This window comes from Solanum tuberosum, unplaced genomic scaffold (genome assembly GCF_000226075.1).
Source record: "Solanum tuberosum cultivar DM 1-3 516 R44 unplaced genomic scaffold, SolTub_3.0 scf00187, whole genome shotgun sequence".
NCBI lineage: Eukaryota > Viridiplantae > Streptophyta > Magnoliopsida > Solanales > Solanaceae > Solanum > Solanum tuberosum.
This window is the reverse complement of record NW_006239111.1, coordinates 987,682-993,927: the sequence shown is the minus strand read 5'-3', so window position 1 is coordinate 993,927 and position 6,246 is coordinate 987,682. Positions and strand designations below refer to the sequence as shown.

Sequence of the window (6,246 nt, the reverse complement as noted above, 5' to 3'; positions counted from 1 at the left end):
AAAAAGGATGAAAATGAACAATATATGTATGTGTTGGCAACACTGTGTTAGATAGATGATAAAGTAACACAATCAAAATCTTTCATTCAAAGTAATAATATTTTAGCAATCTTTATTTAAATTACTTGTATGTAAATAATATATGATTACTTATATTTATTTTTATTTTCATTTTAGTAAATAAGATAGTAAACACAGAAATGAATGACAAATTTAAACCGATCAAATGGGATATTTTTAAGCTTGCTAATTTGGACGCATTGTTTTGCTTGGTTACCATTTCTTACCGAAACTGTGATGAAGGTTGAAGCTGTGATACCAAGAGCCTCTTCCAAAAACTAATTTGGGTAAGAAACATATTTGTAGTTAATTTCCAAGTTTGAAGGAGAATTTATTCTGAAGGAATTGGAATCGTAATTCCGCTCAAATTTAAAATAAATGAGTTGTTAATCTCAAAATTGATGGCATTGTTGTCTAACCAGCAATCTAATACAAGGAGTGAGATCACATCTGAAAATTTTATATGATCATTCCTATGAACTACAAGCTAAAGATTATAACGTACATACTAGAATTGACATTTGTTCAGCTCTCGCTGCGGCAAGCAAGGATTAAACAGCAACTGTATCACAGCAATACCCAATATCACGCCAGAATATCATTGCTTTAAAAGTCCAAGATCGTAATGCCTCAAAAGCAGTGGGTAGAACCTTTATTAAAATTCAGAGTTGGTGATGAGAAGGATATGCAGTAGTAGTTGTTGTGCAATTGTACGGGACTCTGAATGTCGAAGATGATAGTATGGGTACGCAGGATAAATAATAGTTTATGGGTGTGTAAAATTCAAAGATGGTAGTATAATGAAGATGCCTAGGGAAATCTTTGAAAGTACTATGTTTATCCTAGTTTGATTCTACACTTTGTAGTCAGAGATTGCACAATTTACGTTTGTAGTTGGTGTATGAAAAATGAAGCGGAGGGAACTGTGAGGGTGGTGTTTTTGTAGGAGTTGGGGCTGATATAGCATACCGAGGAGTTTCCGGTAAAAAGGAGAGAGAGTAGTGACTTAACTTTCAGTTAAAGGGTAATATGATGATGATATGATATGATTAATCAGAACACAAATCCATTTCTTCTGGAAGCTGATTGCTATGGAAGACTTTTGCTCCAGATTTCACTTCTCTGTCGAGCTTGTTCTGCTTTCATTCACAGGTTCAGCTCCATCTTGAGCTTTATGATACTATGGAAGCTAACACGTTGGAATTGGTACACTAAGCAAATAGTGAAGAAATTCTAGTGGGAAAGCAGGAGGAATTTCTACACTAAGCAAATCCTTATTGAAATTGTTAAAGAACTGAGGGTAAGAGATAAGAATCTACCAAACATCCCGTGTGACGGTGGAATATTACCAATTTCTATGGCAGCTTTGTTTGGGCATAAAGCTGTGGTATCATACCTTTTTGAGGTCACAAGTCTTGATGTGATACAGCAAGAAAAACGCTAAGACCTTTTTAAGGCTACTATCAAGAATGAGATGTATGGTAAGATTATACACCATATATGAGCAATTTAAAACTTATTTATTCAAATAATTGGTACTGATGGCAACAACATTCTACATTTGGCTGGGAAGTTAGGGCAGCCAATCCTTAAACAGAAAAACAAACTTTTCCAGTATGTGCCTCCTGATGCTGATAATAATGTTGTACTACAACAGCTGTTTCAAGATATTAGACAGTCTGTTAAGGTATTTCCTCTCTCTTTATAAACTATACATGTTGCTTCGTTCCAATTTAACACAGGTACAGGAAATATTGTATAATCAAAAAGTTCCGTTGTTTGGATTAATCATCAATGTTTAAATAATGAGCTGACCAACAAAAGGAAGAGAAGATTATGCCGCCATCATTTCTCAGGGTTTCTGGAGCAGCACTTCAAATGCAAAAAGAGATATTGTGGTTCACGGTGAGAAGATTACCTAAAAGTAAATTTCGCAGTTGGAAACACATCTTGTTGCATTTAAATATCTGTCATTTAGCTTTTTAAGTATGAATTAAAGAGATACAATTTTCAGCGTTTTCTTTAAAGGGAAGGGTTATGTCTTTTAAAAATGTTGTTGCTGCAGAATGATAATTACTAACTGTCTAGGAAGTGGAGAAAATTGTACCACCTATATACCACAAGCTGAGAAACAACGATGGGAAAACCCCTAAGGAATTATTCACAGAAGAGCACAAGCTATTACTAAAAGAAGGGGAAAGGTGGATGAAAGACGCTGTGAATTCTTGTATGATTGTTGCAACTTTGACTGCCACGATGGTGTTTGTTGCTGGCTTCCTGTGCCAGATAATGGTATTCCAATATTGCTAAAACTGAATGGATTTACGGTCTTTGTCATATCAGATGCAGTGGCATTATTTAGCTCAATCGTTTCCATCATTATGTTCTTGTCCATTCTGACATCTCTATATGACAATGACACAAGAAAATCGTCTTCAGCATAGAGAGATGTCAGAATAGACAGTAGCAACAAACAACATCGTGGTAAACAAAGTTGCAACAATCATACAAGAATTCACAGTATCTTTCATCCACCTTTTCCCTTCTTTTAGTAATAGCTTGTGCTCTTCTATGAATAATTCCCTAGGGGTTCTCCCATCGTTGTTTCTCACCTTGTGGAGTGAAGATGCAAGTTTCTCGCTAGAAAATTAGTAACTAATCATTCCGCAGCAACACAAAAATTTTAAAAGCCATAACTCTGCCCATTATAGAAAACGCTAAAAATGTACGTCTTTAATTCACTCTTAAAATATATAAATGCAACAAGATGTGTTTCCGATTGGAAAATTTACTTTTAGGTAATTTCTCACCGTGAACCACAATATCTCTCTTTGCATTTGAAGTGCTGCTCCAGAAACCTTGAGAAATGATGGCGGCATAATCTTCTCTTCCTCCTGTTGGTCAGCTCATTATTTAAGCAATGGTGATTAATCCAAACAACGGGACTTTTTGATTATACAATATTTCTTGTATCTGTGTTAAATTGGAATGAAGCAACATGTATAGTTTAAAAAGAGAGGAAATACTTTAACAGACTGTCTAATCTCTTGAAACAACTGTTGTTGTGATTCAACGAATACATCATTATTATCAGCATCTGTCCAGTTTTCTGCTGACGGAGTGGCTGCCCTGCCCTACCTCCCAGCTAAATGTAGAATGGTATTGCCATCATTATCATATATTTGAAGAAGAAAGTTTTACATTCCTCCTATTTGGTGTATAAGACTGAAGACTTTTTCCTCTCGATATAAAACCGCAACATGGAAAATGGTCCAGTTTTGATAGTCAGGTTGCCATATGAGTTCAGGATGACTGTGAATAACCATAACTAAAAGCTCTATATTTCCTGCTTTTGCAGCAGAATAGAGCAAAGCTTTCCTTTTCCAATAGTTCCAATAGCTTATCCTCTGCACTTCTTTGACATTCCGCCCAAAGCTCCTCAAGTAATAGACTGACGTGTTTCTCCAGTACATATTTTGCTGGGAGTACCCCTGAAGTTCGAAGCAATTTTAGCACTACAAATAGGTTTTGGCTGGTACACATCAAGCTTGTCTTCATTCAAAATAATGACAACGGATGGAGACATTCATATTATTACAACTTACATTGATACAAAAGGTTTAAAACACACGACACTTGAATTTTCTAGGCGGACAAATATTTAATCTTGAGTTACATAATCAATTTGTTAACATTCATTCCTTTAATCAATATTTGACCTAGCTACATCGAAGGATAAATCAAGTTTGTAGAAACTAATCCTTCAATGAGTTAGTTGTTTCCAGTCAAGTAATTATCTCAAATTAAAGAAATATCTACTTAGTTAAGATCCAGTAGATCTTACCTCCTGGCCAGGCTAAATAACTTTCTCCACGTTGGAGAATAAGCTCCTTCAATGAATCTCTTCAATTTTTCCTCGACTTTTGTGATAACATGTGTAAGACATGAATATTTCCTTGTAACATTTTACTGGCTAATTTTCCTGTCTTTGTTGAATAAATGTTATGCCATCACTGCAAGAAAAAACTCGAATTAATGTAGTGATAGAAGAACATATATGTAGGTATTGAAAAGCAATAATACAAATAAACAACATATACATCACTAGTTGGTTAAGAAAAAACAGAAAAAGGAAGTGAGTTTGTGTGTATCTGATGAGATCTTTAATACATACAAAAAAATGGTATACGATGGACTTTGAGAATGTAAAATACACCATATTTTTAAATAGCTTACCATACATCTCATTCTGTATAATGGTGTGAAGAAGGTAGGTCTGTACCACATGAAGACTTGTGACCTCAAAAAGGTATGATACTATAGCTTTATACCCATTCATAGCTGTCAAAGTGATTCCTTTCCCTCATTGCTTTAGCACTTTGCTGTCGTATTCTCATATTTGTTAGTCACCAGCTACTTCCATCACTTTCATTAGATCTCGCACAAATCGGGTGCTTCTTGCTGCTACTGCAATGTCAAAGTACTATTTCACCTCCACCCGATATCTTTTTACGAACAAAGCTTGGATCATTCTAGAATTTCTCCATTATTTATTTTCAAACTCCATAGTATAAAGCTCTTCTAAGCTCAAGATGAATGAAAACAGAACAAGCGAGAGAATTGAAATCTGGAGCATAAGTCCTCCATATCAACTAGCAAGAAATCAACAATTCCAAAAGAATTGGATTTGTGATTAATTACATATAAACAACTTGTGCATCAAGAAATATGAGCCAAAATTATTGAGTATAACTTGTGTTCACACTAAAATCTGCCTCTGTTTATACATTCAAGTTTATAAACCTAGATTTTCTAGTTGTGGATGTGCTGCAAGGGGCAGAACAACATATATTTGTGTTAACGAAAACCCAATGACATTTGCCCTAAATACTATTACTAGATCTATATTATTGATGTTGTTGTGAAAATGAAAATCCATAAACTTGAAGATGACATTTACATTATCTAGAGAGATAGTTGTGAACTTACTAAGAAATGGAAGTCCTTTCCATCCAGAGACCCAAATTGTTGATTATCCTGAGCTTGTCTCTCCCTTTTATGTCTTCGAATTGCACTGCTAACATAAAAATACTACTATATTTATTTATATTCCTGTCTTAACAATCACGTATGCATTCTCTTATTCCTTATTCCACTACTCAGTTTATTAGTACTAGTTAATGATGGAATTTCCTTTATTTCCAACCCCAATAAAGTAAAGTAAAAGTAAGGTATTGTTGTAGTGAGTGTACAAGAATATCAGTTAAAGTCTCATCAATAATATAATACTCACTTAATTTCTGTACCACTCTCTTCTTCTGTAAGGAAGGAATAAAATTGGATCTTAAACTTGTATCAATGCTAACTAGGAACGGTACTCACACACAAAACAACCAAAAATTCAAAATCTAGTTACAAAGTTTGTATTTTCAAATATTGGCATCTCTTAGCTATTCCCGACCTTTTTACAAGAGTGCAGAGTCATAAGTGTCACTTTTTTCCTCAAAAATGTAAAAAAAGCCCCGCTTGTTTTTGTAATGACCTCCAGGTCATTTATGTAATCATGTCTCGTTTAGAGCGTTCCTATAGCGACCCAAGTCATTTATAACTTGCAAGAACTGACAGTTCGTTCACCTGGTCATTTGTTTGGTTTTTATGCAAGTTTTAGTATATTGGAGTTATTGAACCTTGAACGGTCATTTGTTTTTGAGAAAAAGGAAAAATATACCCCAAGCTTTTGAAAATGGTATCTCAATACCCTTCGTCATACTTTTCATCCAATCAGAGCCCTTGTCGTCCAATAATCAGTGCATATTTGCCCCTCCCACTAACGGAACACCATTGTGTACACATGGCGTAATCCTACATCACAATCCGGATTGACCAATTTTTTAACCCAAATTTCAAAACCCGTCCATAACCCATTTAACCTACCCAATTTACCCACAAATAAACTCTCTAAAATCCTAAAGAAAAAGCCCCTAAAATTTTGGCTTAATTCATCATTTCTTCATCCAAATCTGTTACTATTCAATGAAAATGATAGAGCACAAGTCATACTCCTAAAACAAACAAACCCTAACAATGGAGAACGAGTAAAATCTGCAAACGTAAGGGGAAGGGGAAGAAGAAAAATGAAAAACCCATGAAGAAAAAATGGTGGATTTGATATCATCACTAGAGAAA

At 34.7% G+C, this 6,246-nt stretch overlaps 1 long non-coding RNA gene across 3 annotated transcripts; it reads right to left on the bottom strand.

Annotated features, from left to right (window-relative positions):
• Positions 1-394: 394 nt before the first annotated feature.
• On the bottom strand, positions 395-5,309 carry LOC102580644 (uncharacterized). 3 transcript variants are annotated; one of them, XR_001474356.1, is made up of 4 exons: positions 5,050-5,309; positions 4,297-4,712; positions 3,905-4,073; positions 395-3,551 (listed from the first exon to the last, which is right to left on the bottom strand). It is a non-coding gene; the product is annotated as an uncharacterized lncRNA (long non-coding RNA). The 3 variants fall into 3 exon arrangements; XR_367866.2 differs by having other exon boundaries at positions 396-3,551; positions 4,297-4,527; positions 5,050-5,307; XR_367865.2 differs by lacking the exon at positions 5,050-5,309 and having other exon boundaries at positions 396-3,551; positions 4,297-5,041.
• Between the last annotated feature and the right edge of the window lie 937 nt (positions 5,310-6,246).